This window comes from Alligator mississippiensis, chromosome 2 (genome assembly GCF_030867095.1).
Source record: "Alligator mississippiensis isolate rAllMis1 chromosome 2, rAllMis1, whole genome shotgun sequence".
Classification (NCBI taxonomy): Eukaryota; Metazoa; Chordata; order Crocodylia; family Alligatoridae; genus Alligator; species Alligator mississippiensis.
Window position 1 is genome coordinate 191,627,986 of NC_081825.1, and position 25,507 is coordinate 191,653,492.

Below are 25,507 nucleotides of genomic sequence, written 5' to 3' on the forward strand. Positions count from 1 at the left end.
AAAAGTGCAGCATATTTACAGGTCAAATTTGTCTAACTTCAGCTTCTACTTGTTGGATCTCTCTAACCCTAAGTACATTGTGGTCTTTTTAAGTATCAACCAGGCCAATTAACTCTATATTTTCTTTTTCAGAATTACAGTGATGAAATCATTATTTAAATGATAAATTGTAAAATACTTTTACAATGAGAGAGGTATTTAAATGATGCATAAAGATATACGACTCCACAATATTTTTCTCCTGGCCTGAAAATGTTTCATTTTCTGTCCTCCTTTTGTATAAATTTTTCCATTGAAGTTATTTGAAATGTATTGAGGTCTGTCAATAAAAAGCAAGAGCTTTTCTAGTAGCTGTTGCTATAGTTACATAGAGCAGCTCTTAGTCTCCTGCACAGTAAGTAAAACACCTGCAATTCCTTAAAAACCCTGGTTTGCAACATAAGGTAAAAAGACAAAATGCTGATTCACAGATGCAGAACAAGTATTAGAGGTCTTGGTGTCCCTAGTCTTCTTGCTGCTCGTCCTCTCTCTCTTCACCCCAGTGGTCAAGGAAAATAACTTGTGGAGGGAGAAAAGGGAAAAGATCTGTTCCAAAATGCACTGGATACCTTCTGCTTCTGATAGAAATGGTCTCTGCAATTTCTGAGGAGTCAGAAGATAAAGAAAAACCTAAGCACTAAGATGAGCCTAAAAGTTTCAGTACCTAAAGCATCCCAAGGAAGGCTATAGTGCAGGGGTGGGCAATTATTTTGGGCAGAGGGCTGCTTACTGAGTTTTGGCAAGCCATTGAGGGCTGCATGACAGGCAGCTCAGGGCAGATAAATATAAATTTTATAAATTTTTAGGGGCCCTGTGGGCCGGATAGAATGGCCTGGCGGGCCGCATCCGGCCCCCGGGCCGCATTTTGCCCACCCGTGCTAAAGTTCATATAGACTGAAAAACTGGGGTGCTGAATGATACTATAATATTAGTGCCACTTATGGCAGTCTTCGCTAGAGAAATGCACTGTCAGAATTGACAAACTTCTAAAACAATCTGGGCAGCCTTGCTGTGATGGAGAATGATTTACCTTTTCTGATTATGGAGCACTGGATTAAATTTTTGTACAGCAAAAAACTTGAAATAATCATATTTGATCCTGAGGGAAGACATTGGGGTCAAATATGTGCATCTGTGTGTGGGTAAGGCCCCTGGCAGACATGCAAAAAAAGAATCAATGGCATCTGACAGATCCCCACAATCATGCTTCCTGCCATGCCACACATGCATGGCAAGAGGCATCATTGTGGGAGAAAGCATCAGATCCCATCAGGGGGAGCCCAGGATCCCCCTGGGCAGCTGTGTGCCAGTGCAGAGGGAGCTCAGGATCCTCCAGGCCAGCTCTGCTCCCCCTGCTCTGACAAGTAGCATGCTTTTGTAGCTGGGAGCCCTGTCAGCTAATGGGGCTCCCAGCCTTGGGGATAACTAAATAGTTAATGGTGTGATAGGAACCAGCCACAAAGTTATTGCATATGTTTTGTATAATAACTGTGCAGCTTATTCTTTGTTTTATCACACCATTAATTGCATTAACGTGTGGCCGTGTAACAACTTAAGACATAATTAACTGGTTAATCATGTCTTAAATGTAACATGGGCCAGGGTTACTTCTCTTTTCTACTTGTCAGAGTAGAAAAATAAAGCAGTCCATTTCATTATAGTAGAGGACAAGTAATTCATTATTCAGGCAATATATGGTAAATTTTCATAAACATGATACAAGACAGGGCCAAAGGTCCAATTGACTTAATACTTCAGAAAAGAACCTCATGGCTTTTAAAAAAAAAATATATTTGTAACAGTAAGATGAGTTTAGCCTTCTAGCTGGCTAACTAAATAGTAATTTAGCAGGCAGTTTTATTATTTATTTGCCTTATGATAATGCCAGGGCACCATAGTATCAGATGTTCTACAGCAGGGGTAGACAGTTATTTGGGCTGCGGGCCACTTAACGGGTTTTGGTGAACTGTTGGGGAGGAGGGGAGAGGGGTAATTGATCCTACCCAGCCTGCCAGTTGTAACCAGAAGCCTGAGGAGGGAAGGCTGAGCTCTGTGCCATGCCACTGTGCTGCATCTGGGGCTGGGCTATGCAGCACATACATTCCTCTGCCCCTCCCCACACTCAGCTTCCTGTTTGGTGGTATTTTGGCCACCCATGTTCAGGCATGGTAAACCAGAGCCCTGCCTCAAAAAGCTTACAGCTTAAATAGATAACATAGAGTGGGATTTGAAGTGGAAATACAGATACAAAGAAATGAAGTGACTGGCCCAGAGTAACTCTACTAGGGCCAGGAATAAAAACAGGGCCTTATGTGTCTCAGTTTGAGGGTCCTGTCCATTGAAGTAGCAGAAACTCTTCCTATCTCAGAGACTGGGAGAATTGATGGGAATCACTTCTGAAAGCCAGGAAGCAAAATTGCTTTCGTACTTTTGCAACTCGATATTTAAGAAACCCAGCTCTAAGGAAAAAAAAAAGGCTGGTGGCTCAGGATTTACTGATAAGGTACTTCCATCCAGGATACGTGAGAAGGATCCATTATTCAGTGTCTCTCTTCCTGTTTCAAGAAGAGAGAACTTGTCTTCTAGAGGTCTCATCCAATGCACCAAATGCCCTGATGGAAAATACGTAGGAGACACCAAACAACAACTGTGCACCAGAATGAATGCACACCAGAAATCTATCAAAGACAGAAATACCCAACTACCTGTGGGGGCACATTTCTCACAAGAAAACCACTCTCTCTCCAATCTCTCAGTCCTGATCCTCAAAGGAAACTTACAAAACACTTCCCAGAGACGAGCCTATGAACTCCACTTCATCAACCTCCTGGATACTAAAAATCATGGACTAAATATAGACATTGGATTTATGACACATTGTAACCTGCCTGACATCTGACTCCCCAGGTACCTCTGCACTTTCATCCCCCTTCTCTCTCTTCCCCCCCCCTCCCCATCCTGTCTCTCACCCACTGACTCCTCAATCTACATTTTCACTGACTGCCTGTCTTGTATGCATACCAGCCCAGCCACTGGCTTCTTTACTTTTCATTCCATCCAGGAAGAGCACACACCAACTGCTGAAACTTCCTTAGCCTGACAAAGGGTTTTTGAACCCGAAAACTTGCTTAATAATTATTTTCCAACTGTTTGGGTTGGTCTAATAAAAGATATCAGGTTCACCCAAGGAACCTTGTCTGCCTTGTCTTCTAAACACATTCTAAGGATTTGAACTTATTACAATATGTCATCTTGTTAGAACCTGACCTTGACTGTTCCCAGTTAGAAAACAAGATTCTGTGCATCTTTGCAGTCTGTGAGAACAAGAACAGGTGTTAAACCATCATATTGACTATTCCTGTTTGTACCCTACTGAGACCAGGGCTTAACCACAGCTTGCAGACAATCTGAACATGATTTATTCTTTTCTACCTTGGCTGCAAAATAATGGCTAGCATTGTATTAATTAACTTAAATCCTTGAAGATGTGCTGTGAGAATTGCACTTTATAGTGAATAAAAGCCCATCATATAATTGTCTTCTGCAGAGCCAGAAAATTTCGTGGTAGCAAAGGTGTCCAGCTGCCAGAGAACAGAAATTAGTTTGCAATTCTGTCATAAAAGGTGTAGCATCTTTTAAAGGCCAAAGGAAAACATACTTATAGTGATATGGGAGCTGTGGACTAATTCATTAGCAATATTTCCTTATTACAAAATTCTGAATGATGTTACCTTTCATGTTGGAAAGTAAACACTTAGCTTAATCAGTAACCTTTCAGCAAGACAGATTGGCAAGGAAAGAAGGTGTTGAATATCAGAGCTTATGCAATTAGCTGAACCATTGTTTAATAAACTGACTTAAGGACTGAAGACCATTGTAAACAAGAAAGCTTTCTTCTTTCTCCCGCATAAAAGACATAATTCTTGCATCTTAAGAAAACTACTGAGATATGATGGTTTCCCTTCATACTATTAGCACTCACAAATCATTAAAAATCCCATCCATCAGGCAATTGAATAAGATGATAAAAGAGTCTTTCTAAATTAAAGCATCCACAATTTGCCATCTTCTGAACTGAGCCTTTACTTTCTTGCTTTTCCTGTGTTGTGTATTGAACCAATTAGTTGCCGCAGATGCTATACAAATATAAGACCTGATGCCACTTGGTAAGGTGCCAGTCCTATCCTGAAAAGTCATATAATGCTTTCTATGATATTAGAAGTCCAGCTTCCTAGTAACTCAAAAATGCATTTAGATGCTATTTTTGTTTGGATAAATTGCATTTTAAAAGACTAATTAGACCTAAATTTTCAGAAGTGTCTAGGGTTTTTGGATGCCCAGGGCTTTGACAACACATGAATTTCTGGAGGATAGTAGTTGACAGTTTATGAATATGTCTTTAAAGTATCTCAGGTTGGTCACTCAGAAATTGAGATATCCCCAAATTACTAGTAATTTACTGGTCAATGTAGTTTTAAACATTTGAAAAGAAGTTTCTGTAATGGAATGCCATTGTACTGCAAGGCCAAGAGTTATGAATCTGTATAGAGGAAAGGCTGAAGTGGCAGGAAGTGCCACGAGACTTGCTTCTGGTTGAGGTTACACAGGAAGGCAATGAGGCCTAAAGAGAAAAGGTACACTGCTGGCTAAGGAGGTGCAAGTAGACAACCAGTGTTTGTATAATCCACTGATTAGCATGTGTTGGCCTCATACACAGTTGTGTGTCTGCTGCAGCCTTCTTTACAGTTGACTGTGAAGCTGCAGTAGTAAAGACATTTCAAGTCTCAGTACCTCTACTTCAGTTCCTACAGATGGCCAAGATGGCTGACATTGCACCTGCGAGAGCCTCTTACTTGTCTTGAACATGTGTATTTACTTATGGAGTGTGAATAATTACATATATAAGTAGGTTTTTGTGTATAAGTTTGTCCAGAGTTCATGTGTAAATGCAAGAGTTTCATAAATATGTATGACAAATTCTTTAGGCAAAGCATGGTTCTGGCAATGTCAGGTTTTCCTTTCCCTTTTATTAAGTTGATGTATTCTTCTCATCAGGATATTTCTGGGGGATGGGGGATTTAATTTTTGTCTTTTAAAATGATGAACAAAAAACAGTTGAATGGTGTCATCCTAATATAGCACGGGGCTCAGAAGTTGTCCATATAGTCTATGGTGCTTTCTCATCATTTTGATAACGATGCACTTTATGATTACACAGATCATTAACTTTTCCACGTCACTTTATTTGCAGGGCTTCAGTGCTTCATTTTTTCTATAGAGGGGTCATTTCTCCAAACTCCTTTGAGGTGAAGTAGTTATTTAACAGAGTCCAACAGCAGTACTCAGAAGCTTAGGCCAGGAAATGAAAAGAAATGTCACTGATTAAAACTATTGGGTAAATTTTAGATAGGCTAAATCTAGGTTTAAAATTTGGACAGGCCACTTGGTTTAACACATTTATATTCTTTGAGCAAGTGTCACAGAATATTTTATTGTTACACATAGTAAAATTTGTTATTTTAATGTAGCTTAGAGAGAACAATTTTATTAACAGAGGATTCGTTGACTTTCTGCTGGGACACTAGTTAGCCTTTAAGTCAGAAGGAAGATTGCTGCACAATGCATCTCCAGCACCACTTTTTATTGTTCCAGAGTTTTCCTTTATGTTTTTCAAAAGAGTTCTGACTCATCTGAACTGATCAGATCTGGCAAGTTCAAAACCCCAGGTGTATGGCTGCCATATTAGTCTTCTGCAGAGCATTTGCCTACATTTTTTCTCAAAAAAACAGCTGATATGCAGTTTAAATTACCTTCAGTCAGGGTTATTTATAATCGTAATAATAATTTATAACAGACAAAGTGAAACTTTAAAAAACGCGTATATGATTTGGGATCATAAGTTCCAATCACTGTCAGAAAGATTTATGTTCCTAAAAAAGAATGGAGAACTCCATTCTTACTCCCTCCGTCCCCTGAATATACTTTGTCTGAGAAGCCAAGAAGAGCAAGGCATTTAGGCTCATCCAAGGTACAGCCAATTCTATGAGGAGGTCATCCTAAAGTGGAAAATTCTTATTGTTCCATATATTGATAAGAAATGTTTTTTTTATTATTGATATTCAAAGGAGTTTTAGTTCCCATAGACAGTGATGAGGAGTCAAGAGGAAGAAACATTTTAGAATTGTTTAATTAAACAGGCCAGCATTCCTTTGCTTAATAACTTCAAATTCTGTCATTTCTATTTCCAAATATAAAGACAATTTGTTGAAGAAGAGATTCAGCATATCGTAAGCCTACCCTGCAGACTCTGAAAATATACCTAGACTGACAGCAAACATGTGGGTAGGTAGATATAATATATATACTTCTACATATAGACGTTGTAGATAAAGCCAAAAGGGCCTGAAGCCTTATATGCTGAAGTCTGCCATTTCACCAAAAGTGCTGGCTGATTTGATGTTGGCTTTCTGAGCTAGCCTGTCAGTAATAATCACCATAACCTGGAACGACCTTCCCAATCTTGAGTGACAGCAAGGCTGTAGCTTAAATCCAACCTTTCCACAGTCTCTTTGAGTACTAATGAAAATACATTTGTTAAATAAAGCCACATGTGGACAAAACATAGACACTTGGACCCTTAGGGAGTATTGCTGCACTTGAATCCAGAATCAGAATGTGATAAGAAAATGTTCTGTAAACTTCTTCCCCCCTTCTGCTGTGCTGCCTATTGGGGCCCAGCTATATTAGGATTTATTTTAATTTCTGGTACAGATTCATAAAAGAGTTGTCAGTCCTAGAGCTTGAAAGGAGGAAGGTAATAGGGATGGGGCTGGCAATCACCCATAGACTTTTGTCTTCCCTGCATACTCCCTGTGTTCCTGCCTTTTCCAAAGTGAGCAAACAGCCTTGATCTTTAATTCTGACCACTATTATCTTGATGAAGCAAGACTGAAAATCGTTTCTAATTATGAAGACTACCTTGGTGGGAACTATCCAACATCTGACAGATGCATTCCTTTTAGGATGATGCCAGATATTTCTGTCAGGGTTTCAGATTATTTCCTTTCCTCCCTTGAGTTCTGCAGATCAGATGAGACCATGCCAAATAGCTGTTCACAGCCCCAACTTTGGCTTTCAGTTATAGTGCTTTGATCTTCTGGACCTGGCACTGGCCCTCTTAGGTCTTCTGTCTATTCCGCTGTCTTATCTGTTTCAAGGCCAATAAGAGATTTTACCTTCCTAGTCTTAGGTCCTTGAATCTGGATACTGGCTAGATGAGCAGTTTTGATTTGTGATGATTTTGTCAAAATTTGGGAAAATTTGTTGGAGTGGGACCCTTCCACCAAAATTCTTTCCTGTGTCTGGTGGAAGTGGGTTTCAATAGGGAAAGAAAAAGAGGATCATATTATGTGCTCTTCATCCCCTAGTGCTACTCTAGCGCTCCATCCAGTTAAGGAGTTGTCTTTATTCTTGGACCCAAACGTGGTGCTAAACTGGTAGAGCCAAATAGATTGGACATCATTAGTACCATCTGCCATGGAAAAGACATGGAGATGACATCTGAGATCTAGGAACACTTGGCTTATGAACCGTATGTGATGTCTCAAATCGTTGACTTGTGGCACTCTGATTTCCATCTTGATTGATTAACAAATCTATCAGCATTGCTCCCCAAATATCATTCACTATGAGAGGAATATAGGTAAGCCTATTCTGTGACAGAAAAGTGACAATAATTTCCCTTGACCAACAAAGGAAACTGAATGCAGTACACACTGAGGGCTGAAGAGAAGCTGTGCATCAGCTGGAGTCCCTGGCTTGACATTTTGAAGCAGTGAATTCCCCCTGGTCCAGGACTGATCACATGTTAGTAGAATGTAAGCTTACTGCTGGCTAACATCTGGCCAGCTCTGTATCAAAGTATGCCAATCACTCTGTGTCAGAACTGGTAAAAATGAAGCATAAATAATTCAAATGATAAAAACTAAAAGGAAACGTTTGATGGGCAAACTGTAATAACACCAGCTGGAATTAGATCGTTTGGGGGTAAAAAGAAACAAAAATCTTTGTTCATTCAGTTGACCACAGAAAACAGGAAGAGACAGAACATCTTGGGTTCTCCTTTGCAGTGGACCATGACTCCAATTCAGAGAAGCCAGGTGGTCATTCAAGCTGCATAACCAATATTGAGGCTGTAGGTAGTGGTGATTTTGTTTATCATGGCTTTGTTGTAGAGCTTTTTCTCAGTGTTGATCCATCCATATGGCTTTCCACTCCCATGGTTTCACTTTGGATCCTAGGTTAATACAAACACTCTTTTGGAGCCAGCTTTTAAGTTAAAAGCTCCAGGCTTTATCTGAACTCCCATGCTTTTGGTGCCATTTGAAAAAACAAAGCACAGTTTCATTTCAGAAATGCTGTTGAATTTCAGCAAACCTCCGAAGGAGTGTGGTAGGTCTGAGTTGTGAGTTAAGTAGGGAAATTGGTTATGTTTTCACTATTTATCTTTTGCTGCTAATATTTTATATAGTAGTCTCTAGGCTTTTCTCCTTGATTTTTGTATCCCTTCTTTAAGAGATGCTTATCAGTCCATTAAAATGTGATACATGATTGAGAGTAGAGTCCTGATTTAAGTTAATTTGGGAATATTAGTGGTTCATATGCTTTTTACTGCCTTTTAAGTTTCTCACTGTATTTACCTGAATCCCAAACAACTTTGAATTTTAGATGACTACCTCCTCTCCCTCCTTGATAATTAGATTCTGTGCTGGGATGGGTCAGGGCTGGAGGCACCTGAGCCAGAGCAGAAGGCAAAGGGGTGGGGAGCAGACACACACATGGGGTGCAAGGGTGGGGGAAGTTAGGGGGTGGGGGCAGGTACAGGCATGAGGGTAGGATGCACGTTCCTGCCCTCCCCACTGCACTCTCTTGGGTGGCCATCATAGAGGGCAGTTTGGTTGTCCTCTGTCCTCTATTGATACAGAACCGGACGCCTTTATGTCTTCTATTTTTCTCTTGGGACATAGAGGTGTCGGATTTTGTATCAATAGAGGACAGAGTAGCAGAAAAGTGGAATGTCCTATATGATGGCCACCCTAGCACTCTCCTTTGCCACCCCTCCAGCTGCATGCCCCCTCCCCAACCAAACCAGCCATCCTGGCCCGGGGTAGGCCATGGTTCAGCTCTGGCTTCAGCCCTGGGGCCAAAGTGTAGCTGACCTGCTGCCTGGCCCTGGGCTGGTACTCAAATATGAGATGTGGCTGTTTTCTCCCCATGCTGACCTGGGGGGTAGGAGGGAGGGGGGAACTTCACCTTGGATTTGAGTAAGTATCACTGAAGTATCTGAGCAACTCTTGAGAATTAAGGAACTTATCCTACTAACTATAGTGAGTCATGGAGGTGCCATTATCTTTATTTTAAAGGCAGTGGGAAATTGAGCGACTTGCCTGAGGTCAGCACGTTTTAGCAATTAGAAAGTTGAGACTCTACTCCCAGAATGAATAGGTCTTATGCTAAGGAATCTCAGCCTTGGCTTGATACAGTACTGTAGCTTTTCCCACTCCTGCTCACATTAGTTGGTTTTTCCCTTTGAACCATGATCTGAGACCAAGAAAATGTTATCTGTAATAGTAAAGGTGACAAATTAAAATTACCCACATGCCTTCTTTCCTATATCTCTCCTGTAGCAGTAGAATTTTGGGACAAAAAAGCTAAGACTGAGCTAGTGGGTGAAATTCTGGCTCAGGTATGTTAGGGGGGATTTTGCCATTAGGTACATCTATACTTCATTCACACTGGTGTTGGGGAGGAGAAGCAGTGACCATGGTATATTATAGGTATGCCCAAGCTAACTTTAATCTAGTTACCTTAGGTATTGGAAGCAACTGAGCTGTGAAAGTGCAGACTCATAGGCTGCAGTCTTCCACAGTAGTGGGTAAACTAGCTCACAGTGAGCCCTCTGACTGGTTTGGGGACATGCTGACTGATCCATAGGTCCAGGATTTCAGGCTTCGTATACACAGTTCTGTTCAGTAGCACTTGAAACCTGTTAAATCAGAATTCCTGACTGCCTCACTGTTCACCACTGAGCTGCAACTATTTTTAATTGCTGAGGCAGGGTTTGCATAAACAACTGGCTGCATAAAAATCTCATTGTATCAATGGGAAAAGTGGAAACTTACCCAGCATTTGCCCTGTCTGCCTTTGACTTCAGATGTGTTTCTCTTCCTGAAGCGAGCCCTGGAATTCACCTCAGATTTCTTGTGACTCATTGCAAAAATCCCTCCTTTGTTTAATAACAACAAGCAATTTTATTTTTAGATTTCATTCAGTCGCATATGATCACATCTCACATTCTTATATGCATCCCAGAATTTAAAATGCAAGCTTTTCCTTTTACCTTGGAAAGAATAAATTGGAATTATGTAGGATTCCATATATACTCCTGTTAAAAAGGTTGTTATCATTTTTTTTTAAACAGAAGCTCCTCATTATTCAGTGGAAATCAACCTCCAGGGCAAGAAATACCTATAGAAAAAAGAGAATTTTTAAGTAGATGTGATCATACAGTATATTGTTTAATCTATTGGGTTTTTTTTGAAGGGACTGTTTCATAGAGCACTGTGAGCACATTGGCAGCACCTAAAAATCTCATATGTCAATACAATGCAAAAGGAAAAAAGCAAACCCATGGTTCTTTGACCATTTTTTTTGTCAAGTCATCACTTCCCTGAACTTTCATTCTAGAGGGCAAGAAGCATAAAGCTTCATATTGCGTATTTTGTTTCCAATTTCAACCAGTGAAGCAGAAAAATACTGCAGTATTAGCATTGTGAACCATGGTAAAGCACAGACAAACCTGTTTTGCTTTCTGTTCTGTATAATGCCTAGTATGTACTGTCTGCACTCAGCAGGTAATAATAATGCATTCTGGACGATTCTCTCTGACTGTTTTTATGCTGCACTCATCACCATGGTATCTAGAACCCTTACCTGATAGTGTTTGCAAGATGGCATCAGATTCAAAGTGCTGTCTAAGGATTTGGAGTCAGTGCACTAGATTTTAAGTAACCAAAACCAAGGGCTTTGACCCTGTTGCCCAAACCTTGCTTATTCATTTACATCAGTTCAGATTGGGTTTAAAGTCCTACCATACTGATTTGGTAGTGTACACCCACATCACACTTGTGTAAATGACTCCACACCAGTGCAAGCAGTGGAGGATTGGTTCCATTAATGCCTACGTCCCTGGTAGATGCATTTCTACAACTCACTTTGGCCATGTTACTTCTGTGAAAGGATCTTTCTCTTAGGAGCCAACTTCTGTTACCCTTACTCAGATCGAGTTGTACTGTCCTTCACAGTCAGTTTTTTATCATACAACTTCACTGAAATCAGCAATCCGATAATAGCATGAGTAAGGATGACAGATCTTAACTTTAACGTATGAGCTAAGTACAGACATTCAAAAAGCCCAAGGCTGAATTGATTCATTTTTTGCAGGTTAGTCTAAGCTGCAAAGATTAAATTGAAACAGAAGTGAACATTTACCTTTGATTCAGGAAATGCAGCCACATGCCTGCAGTGGCTCAGGCCAGGGCAGGGGGGCACTACAGCACTGCTCTCTGGCATGTAGCCAGCATGGACTGTGTGTTCACTTCCTCTTCCTACTGCCCCTGAGGTCTCTGGGATTTGTAGTCCAAAATCACAGCAGCAGGACTCTGCAGGGTTGCTTATCACTTCCTTTTCCTGGTTTCAGGTGCCTCTGGGATTTGTAGACCACAGTCGCAGCCAGCAGTAAGGTTGGGCAGGGGAAGGGGTGTTTAATCCCCCTCCGTGGCATCAGACCCCAGCCACGGTTTGCCTGGGGGGGTGGGTCCCCCTTGCTCCTGGAGACTGGGCTGCATCCCCAATCGGGCTTTCCCTCCCACCCCCTTGTCAGCCAGCCCTTGCTGCTTCAGCTAAGGAGTAGAGGGGTGGGACCAGCCCTGTTCTCTGGCACAGACAGCGTAGTCCGGCCCAGGGCTGCAAAACATGCTGGGATGCTGTTGGATTGTGATTTAACTTGAACCAGGGAGGGGTCTGGGACAGAAGTTTCATAAACTGGTCTGACCCAAATCAGTTAAATCTGATACTACATTCAACCAGGTTTATCTTAAACCAGTTTCAGCCATTTTGTAACTGGTTTCTGTGCACTGAGCTTCTGTTCTGTTACAGGTTTAAACCAGTTTTTGATGACTTAAACCAGTTTATGGATCAATGGACCACGTGCTATTGAGTCATCTGCAGAATCTTGAGATAAATCTTCCTAGTGGATAATTTCTTTGTCAGGAGTTTTGCCTTATGCTCCAGAGAGCCTAGTTGAAAGATTATTTCTTTTATTACAGACATTGAAAACAAGCTCTTTTTTAATGAGTAATCCTGTTGGCACTGCAGCTGTTGTGTTTCATGTGCACTATGACCTTCGTGTTTTGTCAATGAGGAAGATCAATTCTTTCTCTGCACAATTGAAATCTTGAGCTTATGTTAGGCTTTGTGTTAAGTTAGAGGTGTTTTCCAGTGAAGAGTGAACTGAAGTAGGCTTTTGAAACTACCTGGAAGATAGCTTACACATCACTCCTATGTTCTGTGTGTAGCCTTAATAAGTGCTTCCAGGTTTGCCTTAGCTTTGTAAAAACAAACTGAAATCCAAAATGTGAACCATTAACCCTTGGACAAGAGCTTTTTCCCAACAGCCTTAAAAGCCCTGCAGAGATAACATTTTAACGGTGATATTAAAGTGATATTCAGACTTCAATAGGGAAACATAAATTTAGGGTCCAACTTTTGCAGGTACAATATAACCTCATAAATCTGGATATCAAAAATCCAAAATTCTCGAAAATCCAGCACTTTTTAAAAATACAGTGCATTGGGGAATAGCGACGGCCGGTCCCAGAGCAGCAGAGGGGGAAGCTTGCATGCCACTGCCATCTACCACCCTGTATCACTCCTCTACGTGTGGGTGCTGCTCCTTTTAAAAAATCTGTAATTTTTAAATTTCTGGCAGGTGCTTGGTCCGGAGCATGCTGGATTTATGAGGTTATACTGTACCAAGGACTATTCAGATTTTTTTTTAATGGAATTATTTTCAGTGGGTTTCCTTTTAACATCCATGAAAATATATAAATAAGGGGGAAAAATAACCATGCATGAATTACCTTGAATAGTAACCCATATAAGAAATGTGAAAAACTTGTTCAGAATAAGCATGCCATGACTTCTGTAGTGACCGAGGCACATACTGATTTGGGAATGCCCTGCCAGAACAGGAGGATATCTCTACTGCTGATGCCTGTCTGCAAAGTTTGCATTTGTGAGTGTGCACCATTATTTGCATGATGTTCAAAACTTCCTTTATGTGATAAAGAATGCAGAATATGATGTATCTGGTTGTACAAAACAGAGAAGTATTTTTTCCCCCCAGCCACTGTTCTCTTCATCTGCTGGCCTTTTTATACGTACCTCAGGACTAGGGACAGACATTACGCATAAATTGGTTAAGTGATTAGAAACTGGTTTAAACCTGTAACAGAACAGGTGTTCAGTGCACATAAACCAGTTTGAGAATGGCTGAAACCGGTTTGAAATAAACCTGGTTAAATGTAGTATCAAACTTAACTGCTTTGGTTCAAACCGGTTTATGCAATGTCTGTCCCAGACCCCTTGCTGGTTTAAGATAAATCATACTCCCGCAGCATCCCAACATGCTCTTGGGCTGGGTGGGGCTCTCTGGTCTACAGCAGAACTGGCCCCTCCCCTCTGCTCTCTAGCCAGAACAGGGGCAGGGTGTGGCCAGATGCTGGCCTGCCATGGCCCCTGTGGCAAATTTCTCCCTCCATCTGGACTAGGGGCGGGCAATTATTTTGTGTGGAGGGCTGCTTACTGAGTTTTGGCAAGCCATCGAGGGCCGCATGACAGGCAGCCAGGGGCAGATAAACATTAATTTCTAAATTTTTTAGGGGCCCTGCAGGCTGGATAGAACGGCCTGGCTGGCCACATCCATCCCATCCCTGATCTGGACCCTCTCCCCCTGCCCGCCCCTCCCCCTGTTGGCAAACCCTGGGGACTGCAGCTGCAGTTTGCCAGCCCCAGCCATATGGCTTGCCTTCAAACAGGCAGGGATGGAGTTAATCACTTCCTCTGTCGCCTCTCTCCCCCCAATGCCAGGGTTTTGGTTGCAGTCTGTGTGGTTTGCACAGTGGTCCCAGAGCAGGGGAGAGAAGCAAGCAGATCTCCATGCAGATCCAAAACCTGCTGCATCTCTGAGCCCAGAGCTAAGACTTGCAGAACCAGACTGAGAGGTGTAAAGTGTTGGCAAAGACCTGACAATCATCAGTGATGATCACCCATGATTTAGTTAAGAGAAGTTGCACCAAATAATGCAGAGAACTACATTTATATTATAAAGCAGAACATGTAAACAAAGCCTTTCTGAATGCCTGACTGTAAAGAGACTGCCCTCAGGATTAGTAAGATTACCTCTTGTCTTTCTGGTTTACATTTTAAGTTAGACTAAGTTGTGTATGCTGTGTTTTACTGGGCAGTATTTTAGCTTAGGCAAAAATTTTTGGTAGCTCCCGGTTGTATGCTTTGCAAATTGCTGTGTTCAGTATCTTGCTTCAGACAAAGGACTTTTTCCTCCTGTATGCTAGCACAGGCTGGTGCCTGGCCACACCCCCTCCGCTCCAGCAGGGAGGCTTGGAGGGCTTCTCTCCTCCCTTGCCTTTGGCAGTGGCTGGCAGCATGCTCTAGTGCTGCCTGGCTTCTGGCTTGAGGCATTGCAGGCATGTGCCTGCATTTCCTGGCTTAACAGAGCATGTCTGTCCAGCTATTATTCGGTTTAAGCTGCACAGCGTAGACTAACCTGCAAAGAGTGAATCAGGCTCGGGCCTTTTGAATTACAGTCCCTAGCCCAGATGCTGTTCCTCTCTCTTCATTCATTGCTAAATGAATTGCTAATTTATGGACTCCTTGTGTATATACAATATACACGTGCCTTATTCCATCCCTGTTCCTAGTTTCTGATTCATGCCTCATCCACTACCGTATATATAATTCCATTATTGTAAACAGGATGTTCTACCTACTGCTATTTTTTTTTCTTCAGAAACTGGACACTTAGCATTCTGAATTAGAGCTTGGATACTACAACAGTGAGAGCAACATGAGAGATTAGATACTTTCTACTTCTGTCCTGCTCCCGTTTCCTACCTTGGCTGCATAGGAAAGACATTGACTTTGATGGTTGCAAAAATAAGTGGATGGATTCCAAATTACATATATTATAGTCTAATTGTCCGTTTAGCCCACTCCAAGCACTAATTCATGTTCACATAATACCTATATACTGATATATGTCATTATGATAATCTTTTTTTCTCATAACTTGTGATAAGGAGGTAATTCATATTGATTTGTTTACAGTAGGGCTTGCAGACTCTGTCCAAGATTCGAGGCCATGTTATGCAAGGTACCATACATATACTGAGAGTCAGTCCACCTTCTAGATGGCAACTACTCTAAAATGATGCTTATACCAGGGATGTCAAAGATATAGTCTGTAATCTGGATTCGGTGTGCAGTGCTACCTAAGAATCTAGGTGCACCCTGGACTGGGCCTGTACACCATATGCAGTACTCAGTGGCCCTGCTTGCTGGATATGGCATGCAGAGCCAGTCTGTAGGCCCAGTTTGGGCCGTGGACTGTCTCCATTCCAGTCATATACCTGACAAAGCTTGGTAAGTTTGATACCTCTGACTCATACCATCTAGCCATTTTCAGGCCATAAGTTTAAAGCTTACTGAACACTTAAATCTTCGCTTAGCAATTGCTTAACAGTTTTTCATGGTCAGTGTTTGCAATTTTGCTTTCATACCGCAAACTGGAAGTGAATACATTAAAACTAGTTGAGTTCCACTGGTGTAAAATCATTGCCCCGGTAGACTGAGAGACTTCATATGCATAATATAAAGGAGAAATACTGGACTGTATAAAGATCTGTAAGCTGGCTTTCAAATTAGGTGCTCCCCGTGCAGGCTCGGGGGAGAGTTGGATCTGGCAGGTGCTCCCTGTGAGCTGGAGCAGCACCCGCACAGCTAGCACCCCACCCAGGCAGCCCTGGGGGGTGCTGCTGCTGTGGAGGGAAGGACTGGGTACCCCTGCAGCTCAGGGGCTGCACGGCCCTGGCAGCTCGCACAGGCAGGCTCTGCTGAGGAGGAAAACCTGAGCTGAGTTTAAAGCAACACTTGGTGGTCTGTTTATAATTTCCGTTGGTGATCTTATGGACTCTGGTCATCTGAAAACAATCTGTGCCTACTAACTAGAAACCTGCAAAAACTGAAGTTTTGGCTGTGTTTTGCTTTTTTAGTTTTAGATTCTTTCAAACAAGAGTGAAAAGGAATGTACAGGAAAATGTACCTATCTACTTTAAAGCAAAACTGCAAAAAACATTGTGATTCCACAATGAATGAAAGTAAGAACTGACTAAAATGAATCTGATGAGATACAAGAATTTTCAGCTTACCTGCTTTTCAATGTTTTTTCTTAATAAAATCCCCGAACTAACCTGCAGGTTTATTGCACGTATCCTGTTTGCTTGTAGTAGTACTTCTTGCCTGTAGCATAAAATCCTCAAATATGAGGACTATCTAAACAGTTATGGTTTTGTAGATATTGGAACAATAATGTGATTTTTTTATATAGCACCTTGCAATGCAATGCGGTACACTTTTCTTTTTAAATACAAGTGTTTTTTTTTTCTCCTAGACATAAAATCTAAGGGCATATTCCTCAGACTCATGTGTTTGAAGTAAATAGATTCAGTCAGATTTCTGCCTGGGTTTAGGTGATAAAGTTTCAGACCTAAGCAAACTGTACCTGCTCTGTGCAGACAGGCCTCCCATTTGTCATTTTTCAGTATTTGGGATTTTAGGGGCAAATGCAGATCTCTGTTATAGTGGGTTATATCTGGCATGCTAAGTGAAGTTCTGCATATGTATTGGACTGGTCTGTTGAATCCTCTGGTTTCATTAATGCTTTGAATATTTATTCTTTACAGGGGAGGGGGGAGATGGCAGTGTAATAAGTCTATGCAAAAAGGTTATTCCATTTAACTCACTGAGATGGAACAATTTTTTGCCTCCCTCCCTACCACATGCACAAGTCACTAGATGTGAACATATGTTGCAGTGGTTGCTATAAATCCAGTTACAAACAATTTGTAGCTGTATTAATGCACATCACTGTAATGGTGTTTCATCTCTGAGGGAGATGGCACAGAGCCTTGTTGTTGGTTGTTACGTTCATAAAACCTGAGTTTCCTCCCGAAAGCATGTGGGTCTGCTCTGGCAGCTTCAAGATTTTAACAGTAAGAACTTGGAACAGGCAGGATCAAACAAAAAACAAACTAAATATATACATATATCAAAAGGAAATCAGAGTAAAAGGCACTTCCTTGGTCTGGTGATTTGTAACTAAATACTTTTGAAAAAGACATTGCCCTTGCCTCAATTCTGTCTTCTTCAGTGTCCCTCTCTTTAAGTGCATCAACTATTCAACTATTCATGTAACTTGAACTTCAGTGCCCCCACTAAAGATTCACAAACCTGCCTCTCAACTCCTGGCATACACTTCTGTCTCTTGTCCTGTCTGATGGTCTTCTTCTGCAAGCCTCTCCATCCACCTGAACATAACACAGCACAAACTGAACTTCTTGTCTTTTCCTTCACTCTCCTGTTTTCCCTAGTTTAGGAAACTATGCCATCCTCCCTGTTACTCAGGAACAATGTCTGGGCATGTATTTGGCATGGGTGGATTGAGGCTTTTGAAAAGAGGGTGCAGATGGTGTGGTGTACCATCACATATACCACAACACACATTTTTCTCCAGTTAAAAAGAAATGAGATACTTTACTAATAGGCAAGGCATCTTGGGCTACATTATTCTGTTTAAGATAGAAGCAAAAACAAATAAAGCTTTATTAGAATGTGCATTTACTTGCTGTATTATATATTATGTATAAAACCGCAACAAATTGGGCAAAAAGTAATCAAAAGAGATTTCATTAGTCTTGTAGTCATTAAAATTAAATTAACATCTCTTTCAGATTCATAAAACAAAATCTAGCCTTCATCAGCATTTTGATGGTATATCCAGTGCCTCATTGAAAGTTATTTCCACAGCTGAGTTAATGTTTTTAGCTAGCATTAAAAGCAGCCTTCAGGGCTATAATATAAGTGTTACAACAGGAGAAGCTAAAAAACAGCAGAACCACAGAGCAAAGGATAGCTTGATTAGTGAAACCACTGAAGACCATTAAAAAGGAGAGAGGGTTGTTAATACATGTTGAGTGGAGCATTTAGAAGAAATCAGGTGTATTATAATGAACCTTAACTGACTCCCTCGCTTCTGCCTGAATAGAAATGCTGCTGCCACTGCCAGGCAGTTATTTTTAAACTTTGGGTAGAGCATGAATCAAGGGGGGGAAAAACTGCACCCCTTCTCCCCCCTTAGACATGCTTCTGGTGTTTGGCTATGCCAGACTGAAACAGAAGAATTCTGCTGCTTTCTTCCTGACATTTCTAAGATGTAGCACCCCCACTTTTTTTTTGGTTTGCTCCACTTAAATTCTTGTCCAAATGGTCAAGCAGTCATCAGCTCTCCTTTTGATTATCATAGGTTCTGCTCCCTTGACTTTCCAACATCAAACTCCCTTCCCTCCAGCCCATTCAAAACACTGTTGCCAATATTATCTTTTTGGCTTGTTGTTCTGACCATTTCCTATATCCCATCCCTTTTTTGTTTCCTTCACTGGCTCTCCCTTCCAGTTCTCAATTATTGCTTTCAATAACCATTCACAAATTAGTTCCTTCATACTTGTCCACTGTAGTACTTTTTTCCCCAGGCTTTATTGTCTGTTAACTACTTCTGTTGACTTAAGGTATGCTGCAGGTATACATAGTAGCCTATTATGTATAAAAATCTTTTTTTTGGTCAGCTTTTCTCCTTGCTTTTACTAATAAAGGCAATAAAAGATGTGTCAGACATTCTTTAGCCTTAGGAAGATGTATTTAAACCCCTCAGTGACATTCAAAAACAATCTAGTTAGACATTATATAATCAGTCTAAATGTTAAATCACCTATTTTTCCATTTCTTATCTCTTTTTAAATATTTACTGTCTCACTAATAATTCCATTTAGCAGTGAATTATTCCAGATAGCTCAAAACTTAATGGTCTCAGCTCATTTGGTTTTGCCGGAGCTGAGTGAAAATCCTCCAGTTAAATAAATAGGGAGTCCCAATACAAAAAATCACATTTGTGTGTTGGACTAATCACTTAGAATGTGTAGTAACAAAGCTCACAGCAAAAGTGACAAGTGTGACAGGAGTAAATTGTTGCAAAAATGTTAAATCACCAAAATTATATTCCCTATAAATAGGACTTGCTTTTCTTACCCTGTAAGGTGAAAGGGCTATATTTTGTGTACTACATTGTATTTACTTAATGCTAACTCGTGAATGTTGACTTTTGCATGTTCACAACATGCCTAATAATGGTTCTTGTAAGTGATTGTATAATGCATTGTACATTCTTTTACATACAATGAAATGCAGAGTAGAAAGCTCTTATGAAAACTAAGCTAACTGCTGGTTAAGCATGACCTCAGTACACTATCACTAGGGCTCAGTACAGATAGTCAGAAAGCCTGAGGCTGAATTAATTCAATCTTCACAGGTTGGTCTAAAATACTTAGATTGAAATGATAAGCCAGTGAACAGGCATTCACTATTGATTCCAAAAATGTAGCCACATGCCGACAGTGGCCCAGGTCAGAAGTCAGGGGGCGCTAGATCATGCCTCCCTGCTCAACTGGAGCAGCTTGGGCCAAAGCTAGCCTGCCCACCCTGTGAGGGGAGGTTTGTGAGGGACATGCAGAGCATCCTGGGATGCTGGGGGACTATGAGTTAACTTGAATCTTGAGGGGGTCTGGGACAGAAGTTCAATAAACTGATTTAACCTAAATCAGCTAAGTCTGATACTACATCCATCCAGGTTGATATAAACTGGTTTCAGCCACTCTGAAAGTAGTTTATGTGCCCCAAGGGCACTTTTACATGTGCTCTGGGGTTGGGGGAGGCACCGCTTTAATTCTAGTGGCTCTGAGGGCTGCTCTAATTAAAGTGCCACTGCCTCTCCTGTGTTAGCATTCCCACGCTTAAAAATGGCAGCGGGGGCACTTGAACTAAAGCTCATTCGACCAGCTTTAATTGAATCGCCCCTGTCACCATTTTGAAGCACCGGGACACTGATACACAAAGTGCAGGAGGCTGCTGGAGCAGACTCAATTAATTGATTCCAGCACGTCAGAGCAGCCTCAGTGCTCAGGTATAGGTGCCCTGCACTTCAGTTGTGTTATAGATTTGAACCTGGTTCCAGTAACTTATACCAGTGTAATTTCTGTCCCTAGCCTAAAGGATAATGATCTCCCAATTTGGGGATCACAGACTGGTGCTTAAGAAATCATTATCTTCCTAACTTTCTCACGTTGTTTGAATGGCTTGATCCTTGAGAGACAGAGGTGGTCCTAGAAAGGCAAAAGTGTTGTCAGTGTATTGGAAAGGGAGAAAAGTCCTGCTTCAAACAGATCAGTCAGAATTAGTTACCTCCATCCTTCTTCTCCCTATCAGTGTTTCCAGGAAACTGCTATAGTCAGTGAAATCTTGTAAATCTTGAAAACTTGTAACCCTTGCTTTGACTGGGATAGTGGAATAGGGAGGAAGGAAAGACGAAAAGCAGTAGTTTGAAAAATGCTTATCTTAAAATCTTTCCCTTGCCATAAAAACCTGTCAAGAGAGCAACAAATGCTCTTATTTAAACTCACAAGCAACATGAAGCTGCTTGTTCTAATCTCTCCAGAATCTTAAATTCAATAGGCTTTCAATTGTTAATTAAAAAAATAAGCACTGGTGATTCTTAATTATGCTTCCCTCTCATCTGCATTTCTACCTTTAATTAGTTACCCTTAATTGGAGGCATGCTGACTATTTTTTTTTCAATTGACTTATTTATTATAATTATTTCCTTTGAGGAGAGTGTAAGCTTGCAATATAATGCACTCATAACTGTGAGTCACAACCTTTGCCAGACTGTGACCGCCATACAACAGCAGAAGTTTGGGGACAGCCTTTGCATCTAAAATTTGTTTGTGACCTACACAAAATTGCAAACTCATTCCTCATAATTTCATCCAGGAGTCAGAGAACTTTTTAAATGCAACTGTTTGGTGCCACCTCCACTTCACTTGGATTGGCTGGATACCACTCACTTCAGCATTCATTACCTGATAGTACAAGCTGTGGAGTGACTTGGTTTCCCATTTTACAGATGGCAAAATAGAGGCACAAGCAAGTTTAACTGACCTCTCTTAGTACAGAGGCCCAGTTGCTTGTGGAAGAGTACCCACATATTAATTAATTAATTAATCCAATATGATTCTCTTGTGTCTGTAAACTGGATCACCCAGGTCCATCCCCAGCCCATTCTCCCAGCCTAGCAATGGCTGCCCTGCCCAGCTCCCAGAACTTTGAAAAAAAAAAAAGCCCCGACTCAGGGGGTGCTGCCAGGTGGGGGGCGATCCTGTTGCCCCCCACTGCCCCACACTGTGTGGGGAGCTTTGCACAGGCCCCCGACCCCCTGCCCTGCTCCCCCAGCCCCACTCATGGCAGTCCCTGGGCTGCGTGGGAGGCTGGTGCTTCCCTCCACAGCAGCGGCAGCCCCCCCACCAGCTGGCACCTGCCCACAGGCATCTGGCTTGGGCAGTCCTGGGGGGCATTGCAGCTGCAGAGAGAAGCACCAGGCCCCTGCGCAGCTCAGGCAGGCAGGCAGGCTCCAGGGAAAAAAAAGATCAGGCTTACTGCTTTTCTTGAGCAGAACTTGCCTTCCTGGGCTGCTGCCAGGCTGCATGCATGGGCTTCCTGCAGAGCCCCTGAGCTGCACAGAGCCTGATTGCTTTGCTCCGTGGCTGTAGGGCAGCAAACTAAAACTCCTCAGAGGAGTTTTAGTTTGCTGTGCCCCGAGTCATTTAAGGCGCATTACGCCACCGAATTTGCTACAGCGGCTGGCATTACTGTGCTATATGCTGCCGACACGTGCAAACAACAATACCATTAAAGCAGTGCCAAAGCATTTAGCCCACTTTAAAGTGTCGTGCACACATGCCCCTCATTTCGTCTACACGTGTCCTTAGTCATTTAGTATTATTTTGAATGTCTTAAGAGGGACTAATCCATAGGACGGTCCAGTAGCTTCTGATTTTCAGTGTTGCTATTGAGGAAGCTCAGGGCAAGTCCAAAGCAATGTCTAAATATTCATTGTACTGCAGGAGCTGTATAAATGATTTGGAGAGGCTGAGCTAGACATACAAATTTAATCCTGAACCCATTAAAAGCTGGGCAGCTGGCAGTCCAGTAAGATAGCTTTGGTTTAAGTCCATTTTTCCATATGAACTGTGTTTTTGGCTGATACTGTACAGCTTGCTTCCTTAATGTGTACAATGACATTAATTTACAGTTTTTATGCTCCTGAAGTCTGTTTTTATGAGTTGTTGAGCAACTGCGACTCCTGTTGTAGTTGTTAAGCGCATCTGAGGACTGGGCTACAGGGAAGGCCAGAAATAATCCGTGCTCTGAAACCTATACAGTAAGGGCCACATTCAGATACTGTGGTTTACACTGGGTGCATCTACACATGCACTTTACTGCAGCTGACTTTACTGACATGACTTATTAGCTCCCCAGTAAAGCGTCACCATCTACACATGTGTCCGTATTAGGGAGCAGTCAATTAATTAACTTAGCTGTAGGATAGTACTGTCCAGGACAAGTACTGTCCTACAGTGCAGTAGTTAGTTGCACCAAAACACATGTGTAAATGGTGATCAGGGCTAGCTGGGGCATAAGGGTGCTGCAGTGTGGGGGCTGCCTGCCAGCTAGCCCCACACTAGCACCCTCATGCCCCTGCCAGCCCGTCTACAACAAATTGAGTCAGGGTGGAGCAGCCCTGGGCTGGCAGGCTGACCCCACCCCAGACCCTCTGCCAGCCAGGGCTGCTCTGCTTTTGCTTTACATGCTGGAGTCCCAGGTGCTTGTGTAAACACTGCACCCGGGAGCAATAAACTCCAATGCAAACTGCACTGTAGTTTATTGCTACATGCTAATTGCATGTGTAGATGCACTCAAAGAGTAGTGCATTTAACCATGAGCTGTCTTGCTGAAATCAATTATATTTTCATACAGCAAAGAGTATTTATTATTTATATATTATATTTGAGTGAGGGTTTCAGAATCTGGCTCTAAGGCAAACAGGCACAAACAAGTCCGGTCATAATTCTGGTCAGGGATGATATGAAGAAATTAACTGGGAGATGATCAACTTGGGCTGAATTTTTGGAAGATATGAATTTGGAGAAGTAGAGAGAGGGAGAATGTGAGATGGACAAAAAGGGGGAGTATCCTGAAGCCTCTAGGCAGTGTGGGTGAATGTGTGATGAAGCCACTAGGTAGGAAACAAGGGACCATTATGGAGAGCTATTAGGAGGAAATTGCCCAGCATTAGGAGGAAATGAGAGTGAAGGCATATACAGTGTCAATATTGCGTGAACCTTTTTTAGGGCTGGAGTGTTGTTGTAATCCTGATGGCCCAGGAAATGTCAAGAGGCAAGGCTTTTTTATGATATCTTTTATTTTACCAACATTTATTGGGAGAGCTGTTGGACAAGCTTTCAAGCATTGGGTGCCCTTTCTCAGGTGACCAGGGGAAACAGATGCAGGCTGAAGTAGATATCAAAGGAAAGATGGCATGCAAATGTAAATGCAAACAGCCTGCTTGGTGGGATGGAGATATTTTTTTTCACCGTTATCTAAAGGGAGTTGTTTGTGGTGTTGTAGTGAGTATTTTGGGGGAAGGGGGTTTGCTATGAGTGTCCTGTAATAAAATCCTCATTTTGGCATAGTTAGTAATGTCTCCTTCTAGCTTGTATAAGTTGATTTTCATTTGTTGATGGATTATAGCCTGTACCTCATCCTCACAAATAAATTCCTATGTACCCCTTAGTTGCCCAGTCAGGCGATGATCTTTGCTTATGGTTGTATGTTATACATTTGTTGTTTATTCTGTATTTTTCTGCACCAGAGCAGACACTGCATCAAAATTTATGGACCCCAAATATGCACTTGTACTAGAGCTCAGGTTGTTAATAAAACACATATTCAGCTTTGACAATGCTTATTCCTTCTGAGATTATGAATGCTTCTTCTTAGTCATCAGGGTTGTCAGTGTTTTTACCCCAAAATTTGCAAAGAACAATTTTTCCAAATATTTTAGTTGATCTAATAAAAGATATCCGATTTACCCCAAAAACTTGTCTGTCTCCTTAGTCATCTCATTTAAGGGTTACTGGAAAACCAATTTACATAATGTAGTAAAGTTTGGGGTTTAAATATATCTGGTTTTAATAGAATTTTAATTTTAATAAGCACTTACAAAAAAGAGAAAACTGTAATACCAGGCTAATAGAATGTAGCTGAAGTATGCACAGAACCGGTATGCAGTATAAAGTAGATTTCTGTTTTATTGCAGGAATGCAAAAGAGAATGAGAGAAACCTTTTTTTTTAACCTTTTTTTGTATGCATTAAAACAAATGGTGAAGGTGCAAAAGTATGTGGCCCTCCCAGGGGTTTAGCGTGAAACATGATAGAGAGAGAGAAAGAAAAGGAGAAAAAACGGGATATACTGGTATATTCTCTTGTCCCAGCCATTTATAGGAAAAGCCATTTATAGGAAAAGGCTCAAATCCATAGTGTGATTTTAGGTAGTATAGAATAAGAATAATTCATAGACCTTCATTTGGTTCAAAAAGAGTAAGAAGTAAGAAATAAATAGTAATAATAGAAAACAGGGAAATATAAAGCCAATTAGTCAAGTATGTCATGGCAGATAAGGAAAGTGTCATAAATAACTACTATGCCAAGTTATCAAGAACGTGGGTAAGCAGAAAAGGAAGTTAAAGAAGCAAGATGTAGAGTGAAAATCAAAATCAAAATATGATGGTACTTAAGTATTACTTCCTTCCTCTGCTGCTTTGTCTACAAAGGCCCTCATTTTGCAATCCCTGTATGCACTGCAGTTCAGTGCATGTAACAAGGTGCCACCTGCTTGGAGAAGCTTACTGAATGAGGATCCTACATTGTAAGCTTTTTGGAAGAATTTTCCTTTGCTTATTGAATGTCCAGCATACTTTTATGGTCCTGTAAAAATAATCAGTAACCATCTTGCTAAATTTCACTTTCAGATTTCCATGTTATTTTAACTTCCTGCTTTCTTTTTACTTGTTAAGAAGCAGGATGGAACAAGCTGACCATGACTTT

At 41.4% G+C, this 25,507-nt stretch overlaps 1 protein-coding gene across 9 annotated transcripts in view; it reads left to right on the forward strand.

Annotated features, from left to right (window-relative positions):
- SERGEF (secretion regulating guanine nucleotide exchange factor) overlaps positions 1-25,507 on the forward strand; it is a 276,912-nt gene that overhangs the window by 238,458 nt on the left and 12,947 nt on the right. The window lies entirely within an intron of this gene.